At 50.4% G+C, this 14,680-nt stretch overlaps 1 long non-coding RNA gene across 2 annotated transcripts; it reads right to left on the bottom strand.

Moving 5' to 3' along the window:
- Positions 1-4,451: 4,451 nt before the first annotated feature.
- Positions 4,452-14,596, bottom strand: LOC129351638 (uncharacterized). Of its 2 annotated transcripts, none has more exons than XR_008604756.1 (3): positions 14,482-14,596; positions 14,312-14,402; positions 4,452-4,479 (listed from the first exon to the last, which is right to left on the bottom strand). It is a non-coding gene; the product is annotated as an uncharacterized LOC129351638 (long non-coding RNA). The 2 variants fall into 2 exon arrangements; XR_008604755.1 differs by lacking the exon at positions 4,452-4,479 and adding an exon at positions 13,817-13,901.
- Positions 14,597-14,680: the final 84 nt, after the last annotated feature.

Raw genomic sequence — 14,680 nt, 5'->3', positions numbered from 1 at the left:
AAACGAACATTTTAACAGCACAAACCAATCAGACTAATTGCTGGATTATTTGAGTAGATGGGGTTCAGCTTCACGGAGGTCTGTTTCACTTCTCCCATTAAACACCAAGTTAACTAAAAGCTCTCCCTCTTCAGATGCCAATAAGCTGCATTTCCCTCCCAATTCTTTTTCTTTTGCATAATGACCAGTTGTTGTACCTATAGTGTGTGAAGTAGAGGAATCCTAACGGGTTTTTCTCTTCATGTTGGCCGCATTTTCTGTACTGACTATTTATTTTTCTCATTTTCAGCACTGACCTTACTGAAAGGGAAAACTTGAGGCTTATAGAAACTTTGTATTTTCTGTCTTGGAGGGTTTACTAAGAAGCTGGTTCAGTTGTAAAGCAGGTTAGGTTAACCTAAAGCAGGTCAAGTTAACCTAAAGAAGGTTAAATTAACCTAAAGCAGGTTAAGTTAATCTAAAGCAGGTTAAGTTAATCTAAAGCAGGTTAAGTTAACTTAAAGCAGGTTAAGTTAACTTAAAGCAGGTTAAGTTAACCTAAAGCAGGTTAAGTTAACCTTGTGGTTTAAGTAAAGCACCTAATGTTCTTAACTAAATGATGCTGCAGGTTTATCTATTAGCAGGTTTCATTTTCTCTGCACTTGGTTCTGTTCATTATTTTAAGTGTATTTAACAAGTTTGCCAAAATATAAAAAATGTCAAACTGCATTTGCCTTGTTTTACTTTTTCTTTTCATTACATTACTTGAGTTCATCCATTGTTACAGTAATTTCCAGACTTAAGTACAAGACATTTAAGAAACTTAAAGACTTTAACTCAAGTAACATTTCAGTGACTTGGACTTTTTTACCAAAGTCACATTTTGCAGAGGTTCCTGTACTTTTACTGGACTCTGAGACTTTATACAACACTGGTCAGGACTCCCAGCAGCTCTCTCTCACCTGACTAACTCACCTGACTGACTCACCTGAGTGTCCAGGAGATTAAAGTAGTCCATGGACTCCTCTAGCGCCCCCTGGCTCCTGATCTCTGGTTGGCCGCACTGCGGACAGGTGAGCTGGTGAACGGCGCGCTCCTTGATGGCAACGGAGAAACAGGAAGTGAAGCAGCTCTGACACAAGAAGCAGGAGCAATGGGTCATGGAGATGATCTGCAGAAAACAAGCAGAGATGAAGAGCTAACAGGAAGCAGAGCGGTGTCTGTCCTTTGATTGGCTGGCTGAGACAGTCACCTTGCTGAAGGTCACCTGGTCACGACAGATTGGACAGGTGTGTGTCAGGAACTTCAACGCTGAAGGGAGATCTGGATTATGCTGAACTGCCTCTATGACATCATCAGTGCTGAAGCTCCGCCCAGTCATGGTGATCAGAGCCATGAAGACGGCGGCCCGGTCTGGAGACAGGTGAGCCGACACCTGGGAGACACATCAGCTGAGATGAGCTGGGTCCGTCCAGATGAACACCTGGACGGACCCAGAGGCAGGACTGTCCAGGTTCCCACCAGGTGACCCAGTTCTGGGTCAGAACCACCCAGGTAGGGGTTGTGTAATACTTCCAGAAACTCCCTCCACCTAGAGGGCAATCCTAACCTGGGACCTGATGATCAGAACCAGAACCCACCTGTGGTCAGCAGATCACAGCCAACATGGCGGCTTGTCTACTTTGAGCGCTGTCAAGCAGCTAACACATTGAACTGAGTGTGCTCCAACCCTAACTGCTAGCTCAGTTAGCACTGGCTAGCGCTAGTCATAACAAGCTTTCAAAAGCGCCAACAACAAAGTCAACAGCTAAACCAAAATGTTCAGTCACTTGAATGGAGTCAGGTCCGACGATGAACACGAAGTCCACAGTAAAACAGTCGCAAACAGCTGCAAAGCGTTTTTTTTTAAATGTATCAAGTTTCCTTTCGATGGCAGCAGTTCCTCTGGAGGAATCTTCTGTAGAAACAGCAGAATCTCATCATCGCCCAGCAAGACCCGCTTGGCCATCAGAGGGACGGAGCCCCTCTGTCTGGATGTTTGAGCCTGAGATTGGTAAGGAAATACATAACTGGTGTACTTAGCGAGCAATAGATGCAATAGATAAAGGTAGATTTAATGACCGGGTTCCGACTGACCAGTCAGAAACATTCCAGTAAGAATAGAGCATGTGAAAACGAGCCTCAAGTCGCTCTCTGCATATTATTGGCTTGGAAAAAGCCTTGTCATAACATTATTGGTGGAATGCAGCATCAATCAAAAGGGGCGGGGCTCTAGGCTGCCAATAAAAGCGTCATAACGGACACCAGCAGAGTTTTAAGTAGATTTCCTTTAATTGATCTCACCTCACAAACTAATAAACCCAGATCTGTGAAATTAATTATAGTGATTCAAGAGCCCTGAGACACAAAAACATCCTTGGATATACTTTTTTACATATAAAAATGAAATCTTTATGACACTTGAATCCAATTTGCATAATAATTTGGAACATGGTGTTAGAGCAGCCATGTTAGGGTTAATGAGTCTTGGAAGGCGGCATCCTGCAGGTTTATTCTCTCTCTGGTACCAACAACTTCTTCATCGCTGGAGGCCTAACGATGACGAGCCATCACTGGATCCAGGTACGTTAAACCAGGGAGAGACTAAAACATGGACGCCGGTCCCCTGAGGTAGACTCTGTTTGTATTAATGGTCATAACTCAGTTGCTTACAGACTGATGCTGTCATTGAACTAAAGTAGTGGTGCAGTGATTTCAATTTTCTGGCAAATCACCAATATTATAAAGCCTGACTGATTTTAGCCATTACTGATTTGTTTCTGTACTAAATTTAGTACCAAAGTTGCAAAGTTGTCAACAGCAGGCCCATGGAGGGGCGATCAATCGCCACACCCCAGAAAGGCCCCCGCCCCAAGCCGAGTCCCCAAGGAACCACTGCTGAGGTAAAACCCGGCCTCACCTTCCTCAGGTCGACTTCGGCTGCTGGACTCTGATCTCCAGAACCACGTTGGTTCTGTTCTGACCGCCTGCCTCCATCCAGCCTCAAAGCTCCCATCATTCTGCTGAGGGGCACTGTGGGGGCGCACCTGCAGGGCGGACCGGATCCGCTACAGAACCTGAGGTATGAGTTCAGAATCTTAGCTGCAGCCCGTCCTGAACAGAACCAACGCTACTTAAAAGGGACGCCGTTTCTTTAAGGGGTGGGGTTTATAACTCCCATCTCACCTGGAGGGGAGGGGCTCAGGAGGGTGTTGGCGCCGCCAGAGGAGGGTGGAGCCCCGAAGTCGATCCCTTTCAGCTCCTCAGTGTAAGATGTCCTGACGCTGTCCTGCTCCCATTGGCTGGCTGCAACAGAAGGGGAGGGGCTTCTGTTGCAGCACTCATGTGAGAGAAATACCAGTTTCTGTCACATGACAAACCGCTATTGGCCAATTACGTCACCATGGTAACTCGAAAGACCTCTGAAAGCAATCACACCCATTCTATGTTTGCACACTGCAGGTGGCGCCCCTATGGGGTAGACCTCCTGCTGGGTTAGGGCTAGGGTGGGCAACACCGTCCCAAGAGGAGTGGCTTACCTTCAGACAGGTGGGCGGGGCCCTGAGCGGGGCCCTGGGCGGGGCCCTGAGCGGGGCTCTGGGCGGGGCCCTGAGCGGGGCTCTGGGTGGGGCCCTGAGCGGGCCCTGGGCGGGGCTCTCGGAGGAAGAGGAGGAGCTACAGCAAGAGGAGACAAACCCAGATCAGAACCTGTGCCGTCACCATGGGGATGCATCACCAGGACTGTCCCCAACCAAGACCTCTGACCTCAGACTCAGAATCCTGAATAAGAGCATTAAGATGACAAGAACCACCAGAACTTCCACCAGAACCTCAAGAACCACATCTAAAGGGAACAGGCTAGTAAGAACCACTATCAGAACCTGGACCTGGTAACGATACCTTTACACCACTTGATAAAACCCGATCAAAACCGGCTAGGTTCTACCTGCACCCTGGCCTGTAAGGTACTCACCTGACTCCTGCAGGGGGCGGAGCTTGATCCACAGTCCTGGCGTAAAGAGGCGTGTCCTTCTGGAAGGCCAGCCTCATCTCTGACAGCAGCAGCGTCAGATTGGACACACCCTGGGAGGAAGTGACATCGCTGAGCCCTTAGCCTCACGGGTCAGGGGTCAGGGGTCAGACTGTGGGCTTACAGGAGTCCAATTCCGCAGTCCATCCACACTGACGGTCCCGAAGGAATCTACGTGAGGACAGGACGGGTTGATCACCATTGCGACGGAGGGGCAGACGACACAGCGAGGGCGTGACAGCGGGTGGGTCTCGTGCAGCCAGATGCACACTGGGATGTTGTAGACACTTCCTGTGGAGACACCAGAACCGGGCTGAGCAACAGGTCTGGACCGGAAGCCGCAGAGCCAAGATGTCCGACAGCCTGACCTTGGTAGAAGACAGGAGCGTTCCTGACAGGTGCAGCAGCTTCCTCGTCCTTGTTTGGAAAACCTGCATAACACAAGAACATTGGTTCTGATCCGAACCGTCGGAACCGGGCCGCATCGAGCTGATCCACCCAGAGTACCACAAATGGTCCCTGGTCTCTGGTCCCTGGTCTGGTCCCTGGTCTCTGGTCCCTGGTCTCTGGTCCCTGGTCTCTAGTCCCTGGTCTCTAGTCCCTGGTCTCTAGTCCCTGGTCTGTGGTTCCTGGTCTCTAGTCCCTGGTCTCTGGTTCCTGGTCTCTAGTCCCTGGTCTCTAGTTCCTGGTCTCTAGTCCCTGGTCTCTGGTCCGTGGTTCCTAGTCTCTGGTCCCTGGTCTGTGGTTCCTGGTCTCTAGTCCCTGGTCCCTGGTCTCTGGTCTGTGGTTCCTAGTCTCCGGTCCCTGGTTCCTGGTCTCTAGTCCCTGGTCTCTGGTTCCTGGTCTCTAGTCCCTGGTCTGTGGTTCCTGGTCTCTAGTCCCTGGTCTGTGGTTCCTGGTCTCTGGTTCCTGGTCTCTAGTCCCTGGTCTCTGGTTCCTGGTCTCTAGTCCCTGGTCTGTGGTCCCTAGTCTCTGGTTCCTCGTCTCTGGTCTCTGGTTTTCGGTCCCTGGTCTCTGGTCCCTGGTCTCTAGTCCCTGGTCTCTGGTCTGTGGTTCCTAGTCTCTGGTTCCTGGTCTCTGGTTCCTGGTCTCTAGTCCCTGGTCTCTAGTCCCTGGTCTCTGGTTCCTGGTCTCTAGTCCCTGGTCTCTGGTCCCTAGTCTCTGGTCCCTGGTCTGTGGTTCCTAGTCTCTGGTCCCTGGTTTGTGGTTCCTGGTCTCTAGTCCCTAGTCTCTGGTTCCTGGTCTGTGGTTCCTGGTCTCTGGTCTGTGGTTCCTGGTCTCTAGTCCCTGGTCTGTGGTTCCTGGTCTCTGGTTCCTGGTCTCTAGTCCCTGGTCTGTGGTTCCTGGTCTCTAGTCCCTGGTCTTTGGTCCTGGTCTGTGGTTCCTGGTCTCTGGTCTGTGGTTCCTGGTCTCTAGTCCTGGTCTGTGGTTCCTGGTCCTAGTCTGTGGTTCCTGGTCCCTGGTCTGTGGTTCCTGGTCCCTAGTCCCTGGTCTGTGGTTCCTGGTCCCTGGTCCCTGGTCTGTGGTTCTGGTCCCTGGTCTCTGGTCTGTGGTTCCTGGTCTCTAGTCCCTGGTTTGTGGTTCCTGGTCCTAGTCCCTGGTTGTGGTCCCTGGTCTCTAGTCCCTGGTCTCTGGTCCGTGGTTCCTAGTCTCTGGTCCCTGGTCTGTGGTTCCTGGTCTCTAGTCCCTGGTCCCTGGTCTCTAGTCCCTGGTCTCTGGTCTGTGGTTCCTAGTCTCCGGTCCCTGGTCTCTGGTTCCTGGTCTCTAGTCCCTGGTCTGTGGTTCCTGGTCTCTAGTCCCTGGTCTGTGGTTCCTGGTCTCTGGTTCCTGGTCTCTAGTCCTGGTCTCTGGTTCCTAGTCTCTGGTCCTGGTCTGTGGTTCCTGGTCTCTGGTTCCTGGTCTCTAGTCCCTGGTCTCTGGTTCCTGGTCTCTAGTCCCTGGTCTGTGGTTCCTCGTCTCTGGTCTCTGGTTTTCGGTCCCTGGTCTCTGGTCCCTGGTCTCTAGTCCCTGGTCTGTGGTTCCTAGTCTCTGGTTCCTGGTCTCTGGTTCCTGGTCTCTAGTCCCTGGTCTCTGGTTCCTGGTCTCTAGTCACGGGTCTCTGGTTCCTGGTCTCTAGTCCCTGGTTTCTGGTCCCTAGTTTCTGGTCCCTGGTCTGTGGTTCCTAGTCTCTGGTCCCTGGTTTGTGGTTCCTGGTCTCTAGTCTCTGGTCTCTGGTCCCTAGTCTCTGGTCCCTGGTCTGTGGTTTCTGGTCTCTTGTCTCTGGTCTGTGGTTCCTAGTCTCTGGTCCCTGGTTGTGGTTCCTGGTCTCTAGTCCCTAGTCTCTGGTTCCTGGTCCCTGGTCTGTGGTTCCTGGTCTCTGGTCTGTGGTTCCTGGTCTGTGGTTCCTGGTCTCTGGTTCCTGGTCTCTGGTCTGTGGTTCCTGGTCTCTAGTCCCTGGTCTGTGGTTCCTGGTCTCTGGTTCCTGGTCTGTGGTTCCTGGTCTCTAGTCCCTGGTCTGTGGTTCCTGGTCTCTAGTCCCTGGTCTTTGGTTCCTGGTCTGTGGTTCCTGGTCTCTGGTCTGTGGTTCCTGGTCTCTAGTCCCTGGTCTGTGGTTCCTGGTCCCTAGTCCCTGGTCTGTGGTTCCTGGTCTCTAGTCCCTGGTCTGTGGTTCCTGGTCCCTAGTCCCTGGTCTGTGGTCCCTGGTCTCTAGTCCCTGGTCTGTGGTTCCTAGTCTCCGGTCCCTGGTCTCTGGTTCCTGGTCTCTAGTCCCTGGTCTCTGGTCCCTGGTCTCTAGTCCCTGGTCTCTGGTTCCTGGTCTCTGGTTCCTGGTCTCTAGTCCCTGGTCTCTGGTTCCTGGTCTCTAGTCCCTGGTCTCTAGTCCCTGGTCTCTAGTCCCTGGTCTGTGGTTCCTGGTCTATAGTCCCTGGTCTCTGGTCCCTGGTCTCTAGTCCCTGGTCTCTAGTTCCTGGTCTCTGGTTCCTAGTCTCTAGTCCCTGGTCTCTGGTCCGTGGTTCCTAGTCTCTGGTCCCTGGTCTGTGGTTCCTGGTCTCTAGTCCCTGGTCTCTGGTCTGTGGTTCCTAGTCTCCGGTCCCTGGTCTCTAGTCCCTGGTCTCTGGTTCCTGGTCTCTAGTCCCTGGTCTGTGGTTCCTGGTCTCTAGTCCCTGGTCTGTGGTTCCTGGTCTCTGGTTCCTGGTCTCTAGTCCCTGGTCTCTGGTTCCTGGTCTCTAGTCCCTGGTCTGTGGTCCCTAGTCTCTGGTTCCTCGTCTCTGGTCTCTGGTTTTCGGTCCTGGTCTCTGGTCCCTGGTCTCTAGTCCCTGGTCTCTGGTTCCTAGTCTCTGGTTCCTGGTCTCTGGTTCCTGGTCTCTAGTCCCTGGTCTCTGGTTCCTGGTCTCTAGTCACGGGTCTCTGGTTCCTGGTCTCTAGTCCCTGGTTCTGGTCCCTAGTCTCTGGTCCCTGGTCTGTGGTTCCTAGTCTCTGGTCCCTGGTTTGTGGTTCCTGGTCTCTAGTCCCTGGTCTCTGGTCCCTGGTCTGTGGTTTCTGGTCTCTTGTCTCTGGTCTGTGGTTCCTAGTCTCTGGTCCCTGGTTTGTGGTTCCTGGTCTCTAGTCCCTAGTCTCTGGTTCCTGGTCTCTGGTCTGTGGTTCCTGGTCTCTAGTCCCTGGTCTGTGGTTCCTGGTCTCTGGTCTGTGGTTCCTGGTCTCTAGTCCCTGGTCTGTGGTTCCTGGTCTCTAGTCCCTGGTCTTTGGTTCCTGGTCTGTGGTTCCTGGTCTCTGGTCTGTGGTTCCTGGTCTCTAGTCCCTGGTCTGTGGTTCCTGGTCCCTAGTCCCTGGTCTGTGGTTCCTGGTCCCTGGTCTGTGGTTCCTGGTCCCTAGTCCCTGGTCTGTGGTTCCTGGTCCCTAGTCCCTGGTCTGTGGTTCCTGGTCTCTGGTCTGTGGTTCCTGGTCTCTAGTCCCTGTTCTGTGGTTCCTGGTCCCTAGTCCCTGGTCTGTGGTTCCTGGTCCCTGGTCTCTGGTCTGTGGTTCCTGGTCTCTAGTCCCTGGTCTGTGGTTCCTGGTCCCTAGTCCCTGGTCTGTGGTCCCTGGTCTCTAGTCCCTGGTCTCTGGTCCGTGGTTCCTAGTCTCTGGTCCCTGGTCTGTGGTTCCTGGTCTCTAGTCCCTGGTCCCTGGTCTCTAGTCCCTGGTCTCTGGTCTGTGGTTCCTAGTCTCCGGTCCCTGGTCTCTGGTTCCTGGTCTCTGGTCCCTGGTCTCTAGTCCCTGGTCTCTGGTTCCTGGTCTCTAGTCCCTGGTCTGTGGTTCCTGGTCTCTAGTCCCTGGTCTGTGGTTCCTGGTCTCTAGTCCCTGGTCTCTGGTTCCTGGTCTCTAGTCCCTGGTCTGTGGTCCCTCGTCTCTGGTCTCTGGTTTTCGGTCCCTGGTCTCTGGTCCCTGGTCTAGTCCTGGTCTCTGGTCTGTGGTTCCTAGTCTCTGGTTCCTGGTCTCTGGTTCCTGGTCTCTAGTCCCTGGTCTCTGGTCCCTGGTCTCTGGTTCCTGGTCTCTAGTCACGGGTCTCTGGTTCCTGGTCTCTGGTCCCTGGTTTCTGGTCCCTAGTTTCTGGTCCCTGGTCTGTGGTTCCTAGTCTCTGGTCCCTGGTTTGTGGTTCCTGGTCTCTAGTCCCTGGTCTCTGGTCCCTAGTCTCTGGTCCCTGGTCTGTGGTTTCTGGTCTCTTGTCTCTGGTCTGTGGTTCCTAGTCTCTGGTCCCTGGTTGTGGTTCCTGGTCTCTAGTCCCTAGTCTCTGGTTCCTGGTCCTGGTCTGTGGTTCCTGGTCTCTGGTCCCTGGTCTCTAGTCCCTGGTCTGTGGTTCCTGGTCTCTGGTTCCTGGTCTCTGGTCTGTGGTTCCTGGTCTCTAGTCCCTGGTCTTTGGTTCCTGGTCTCTGGTTCCTGGTCTCTAGTCCCTGGTCTTTGGTTCCTGGTCTGTGGTTCCTGGTCTCTGGTCTGTGGTTCCTGGTCTCTAGTCCTGGTCTATGGTTCCTGGTCCCTAGTCCCTGGTCTGTGGTTCCTGGTCCCTGGTCTGTGGTTCCTGGTCTCTGGTCTGTGGTTCCTGGTCTCTAGTCCCTGTTCTGTGGTTCCTGGTCCCTAGTCCCTGGTCTGTGGTTCCTGGTCTCTAGTCCCTGGTCTGTGGTTCCTGGTCCCTAGTCCCTGGTCTGTGGTTCCTGGTCTCTGGTCTGTGGTTCCTGGTTATTGTGTCTACCACTAGGTGGCGTTCCAGAATAGGATTGAGAGCAGAGAGATAAAAAGGGTAGAAGAAGAGCTAAGAGGCGGAAAAGCTTATGTTATTGTACTGCTGAGCAAGTTGTGAATAAAAGCTGTTAAGAGTTATTTCTCTACTGAGATTCTACCTCGTCCTACCTACCAAACATAACAATTGGCGACGATGACGTCTCTACCCATGCCTGCACCGTTCCTGCCCTGCAGTGGAGAACCTACGGTTCCGTTTTCTACGTGGCGGAAGATGTTCGAGAACTACTTAACGGCTATTCATGCTACTGGAAATTCCTGGTCTGATGCTAGACGCCGTGCTCTACTAATTCATGCTCTTGGCTTCGAAGGACAACGTTTATTTTACACCTTACCTAACGTCGGCAATACATATGAGGAGGCAATGACGGCGTTGGAACTACAGTTTGCTCCAAAAGTAAACGTTGTTGTGGCAAGACACCAATTCCGACAGAGAACGCAGATGGCGGATGAAACTGTGCCTCAGTACATGGCTGCTTTACGTGAGTTGGTTATCACCTGTGCTTATGGAACCATGGAGGATGAGATGCTACGGATCAGCTTATTGAGAAAGATTATTCACCGGAGGTGAGAAACAGACTTTTATTAGAATGTTCGCTTACGTTGGACACCGCTGTCACACTGGCGTGTCAAGTGGAACATGCTCTTCATGCATCCAAACTCCTCAGTGAAGCTACTCCTGTTCATATGGTTACCCAGCGCGGATCTACTCAACGGAAGACTAGAAACCGGCAAGCCGTTTCTAAAAATAGCCACACGCGCACAGTACAGCAGACAGCGCGAGCCTGTTATCGATGTGGATCGACAAATCACCTGGCGAATGCACGAGACTGCCCTGCGGCCGCAGCAAAATGCAACAGCTGTGGTAAAACTGGACACTTTTCTAAAGTTAGCCTCTCAGCTAAACAAGTTAGAGAAGTAATGCCTGAAGTGGCTGTGCTCATGTTGACCTCAAAAGAAGTTAACACTACTGATAGATTGATTTGCAAAGTGAACATTAAAGCTATGTCAGGGGAGTCTACTGACTGTGAATTACTGATTGATACAGGATCATCTGTTTCTATCATACCAGAGACTCTGTACAACAGACATTTTCCTGAGAGTCGTCTAACTGCACCTCATGTGAAATTAGTCACTTATTTGAAAGAGGACATCCCTGTAATAGGATGTTTGGAAGCCACAGTTACCCTTGACAACAACACTGCTCCTGCTTCTTTGTATGTGGTTCAAGGAGGATCTGCATTACTCGGAATGGACCTAATAAAAGCACTGAAATGGACAATTAACCACAATTCATTCCATGTTCCACCTCCTGAACAAGTTTCTTCTGCCGCACCTGTGTTACAAACAGACTCTGCTTCTATTGGCTGCGTTGCTGGGTTTGTGCACAAAGTTAAAGTACGTGAGGATGCAGTTCCAGTTCAGCAAAAACTCCGACGTCTTCCATTTGCAGTACGAGAAGCTGTGTCAGAGGAGCTGGATCTGCTTCTGAAGGAGGGCATTATCGAACGCATTGATGCTTCTCCCTGGATTTCTCCTATTGTGGTTACAACAAGAAAAGGAGGCAGACCAAGATTATGTGTTGACTTAAGAAAACCGAATAAAGCGATTGTTGCTGACAGTTACCCTTTGCCTCACATGGATGAACTATTAAGTGAGCTCAGGGGTGCCAATGTTTTCTCTACCATAGATCTGGCATCTGCATACCACCATCTTCTACTCACGGCTTTCATTACACACAAAGGACTTTTCCGCTACTGCCGTGTTCCCTACGGGTTGGCCTCTGCTCCCTCTGCATTCCAAAAAATGATGTAAACTGTGCTTAAAGGGCTACCTGGTGTGCACAATTACTTGGATGATGTAATTGTTGCAGGATCTTCTCTAGAGGAACATGACAGACGCCTGCGTGCTGTGCTCCAGCGTCTCACAGATGTAGGTCTGACACTGAACATGCAAAAATGCACATTTAAACAGTCCAGCCTCAAATTTCTTGGCCACATCATTTCCAAAGACGGCATTCTTCCTGATCCGGACCATAGTGCAGCTGTCCGTGATGCCCCACCACCACATGATCTACCATCTCTGCGCTCCTTCCTGGGTTTAATTTTCTGGTACAGTAAATTCCTTCCCAATTTTGCCACAGTAGTGGAACCAATGCGGGCTGTACTGAGAGAAACTGTTGACTCTGGTTTCATATGGACTGAAGGAGCTGATCAAAGCTTTAAGGAACTAAAAGAGCTTTTACTGAACAGTCCTGTTCTTGCTCTTTTTGACCCATCTCTACCAACCATTGTCACCACAGACGCGTCAGACTACGGACTGGGTGGTGTGTTGACCCAAATACACCCAGATAATACTGAACGCACTGTGGCATTTGCGTCTCGAACTCTGAGCCCTACTGAACGAAAGTACTCTACAGTGGAATAGGAGGCTCTTGCTTGTGGGTGGGCTGTGGAAAAATGAAGGTCTTACTTTGGGGCCGACATTTCACACTAAGAAACTGATCATCAGGCACTGACAACACTACTCGCTACCAAAGGCATTGGGCGTGCTGGAATGAGAGTTGCACGCTGGTCTGCACGTTTACTGTGCTTCACCTATGATTTGAAATACAGGCCTGGATCACAAAACCAGGCTGCAGACTGTTTGTCACGGTTGCCACTCCCTATGGACTCTACTCCTGTAGATGAACCTGACATGGTTGCATCCATTGTGTCAGCTCTGTCTGTTGATGAGTTAATTTCTGCTTCCTCTCAGTGCCATGAACTCACACTCCTCCGTGGACAGATAGAGAAGGGCTGGCCAAATGCAAGAAGGCTGTGGACCCGGTCTTAATGCCATACTTCCACATCAGGAATGAACTTTCTGCATCTCAGGATCTGATCACGAGTGGTGAACATTGATACAATGTTCCTGTTGCTTTACGTGCTACTGTCATTCATCTGGCACATGAAACACATCAAGATGTTGTTCGCACAAAACAGAGACTACGTGATCTTTACTGGTGGCCTCAGATGGACAAAATGGTTCAGTCTGTTATTTCTTCATGTACTACCTGCCAAATGAATGACAAATCTGCTCAAACTGCTCCTGCTCCTCTCCAACCCATTGCACTGCCGAACAGGCCATGGGAGAAAGTGGCTCTGGACATTGTGGGTCCCTTTGAAACTGCTGCTTCTTCATGTAGGTTCGCTATAACATTAGTGGACTATTACAGCAAATGGCCAGAGGTGGCGTTTTCTCACTCTGTAACTGCTGATGTTGTTGTTACATTTATGCGCTCTATTTTCAGCAGAGAGGGGAACCCTGACTACATAGTCACTGATAATGGGCCGCAGTTTCTTTCCACCTCTTTTGCAGAGTTTCTCAGAGAAAGGGGAATATCTCATCTGCGTACAAGTGTGTACCATCCACAGAGTAATGGTGCTATCGAAAGATGGAATAGAGTTCTTAAGGAGACAATCCTAACTGCTGAACACATGCAGAAAGACTGGAAAACTACAGTGACTGATTTCCTACAAAACTACAGAGCAACACCACATATCACAACTGGAGTATCTCCATCAGAACTACTGCACAACAGGAGGATGAAAACAAAAGTGAACATCTTTCCAAATCCAGAGAAAAGCAGAAAATGCACTACAGCCCAAGAAACAGTTAAACAGAAACAAAAGAAGTCTAAACAGTATACTGACAAACGCCGTGGAGCAAAGACACCAACATTCAAACCAGGAGACTTGGTGAGGGTGAAAAGACCTGACCGTGTTCGTAAAGGCTCATCAAGATTTACTCCACCGCTGTCTGTTGAAAAGCAGATTGGAGGAAGTACTTATGTACTCAGTGACAATAAAAGGTGGAATGCTGCCAGACTTTCACATTACTCTGCAGGTATTCCATGTAAAACGATAAAACCAGAAAAGCGTGACCCTGTGGTTCGAAATAAAAGGGCCAGAACTGCTGCTTGATCTGTGTGGTACAAGGACTTTCAACCAGGTTAAAAGAAAATATTAATATGTAAATACATAAATGCTTGTGTTACATGTTTAGGGTTCAGGTGAACTAATTTTCATTACAAACAAACTGGCTACAAATGCCTGAGTTTTAATTGTACAATAGTTACATTTGGTAATTCTGTTCCATAGTAACTTCAAGTTTTAGAGTTTAAAAGTACAGGGTTGCTGAATATATTTGTTTGGTTTTGTGTACTTAATTGACCACCTACTTTGATTGCAACTAAGGTTATCTTTGTGTTGTACAAACTGTTAAATGAAGTTGATGTTCAGTCATATGTTAAATGGGTACATGCAATCTTTTCAAGTAAGGGGGGAATGTTGTGTCTACCACTAGGTGGCGTTCCAGAATAGGATCGAGAGCAGAGAGAGAAAAAGGGTAGAAGAAGAGCTAAGATGGCGGAAAAGCTTATGTTATTGTACTGCTGAGCAAGTTGTGAATAAAAGCTGTTAAGAGTTATTTGTCTACTGAGATTCTACCTCGTCCTACCTACCAAACATAACACTGGTCTCTAGTCCCTGGTCTGTGGTTCCTGGTCCCTGGTCTCTAGTCTCTAGTCCCTGGTCTGTGGTTCCTGGTCCCTGGAAAATCCTCCCTGAAAGTAATCACATCCTGATTGGGTTCCTCTGCACCATCACCTTAATCTGGAGCTCTGAGTGTAACAGGTTCTGGTCTGGGCTCCAGCCAGTCCTGTCCAGAACCGCTCCGAACCTCGTTTGGTTTGAAGTTTCAGGAGAGACAATCTGGTCTCATTCACAGGAAGGTCTGGCCCAACAGGGTCAAGAACCTCTAGATCCGCACCGGACCCGATTTCCGGTTTTTCATCCTTCAGCCCCTCTACGGGTACTGAGGTTCTGATCCGGAACCGGACAGAAACGGTTTAGAGTCTCGGATCTTGTCTGAAAGCTCGTGAATTAAGCGCAGCGAGTCTGCTCTCCTGCGCCCCCTGCTGTACGCTGATTGTTGCCCCCATTAAACTGAATTAACTTTAGTTTATTTACTCACAGTAAAAGTCCACAAACAGCCGCAGGTCTCGGAACCGAGCCCGGACAAACCGCAGGTCCTTCAGAGTCTCTGTGGGGTACCGGTACCGACACTGGCCGGAGGAGGAGGTTCTGTTAGCAACGACCCTGAACTTGGACCCGGTTCGGTTTGTTCAATGAAGTTTCTCTCACCTCCGTCAGAGTCTGTTGCTCCGCTTCCTGTGAAACCAGAGGCATGTTAAAGCAGAACCGAGCCCAGAACCATTTTACATTCAGAACCACATCCCAACAAGCTAACAGCGGCCAAACTGGGAACGTCACTTCCGCTTCAACACCGCCACACAAACCAGAGCCTTTAAGAAGCCGGAAGTTACCTCAAGGCTGCTGATCA

Source organism: Poeciliopsis prolifica, unplaced genomic scaffold (assembly GCF_027474105.1).
Source record: "Poeciliopsis prolifica strain line A6 unplaced genomic scaffold, Auburn_PproV2 SCAFFOLD069, whole genome shotgun sequence".
Taxonomy (NCBI): Eukaryota; Metazoa; Chordata; class Actinopteri; order Cyprinodontiformes; family Poeciliidae; genus Poeciliopsis; species Poeciliopsis prolifica.
Note: the sequence above shows the minus strand (reverse complement) of the source record. Positions and strands in the feature narration are given on the sequence as shown.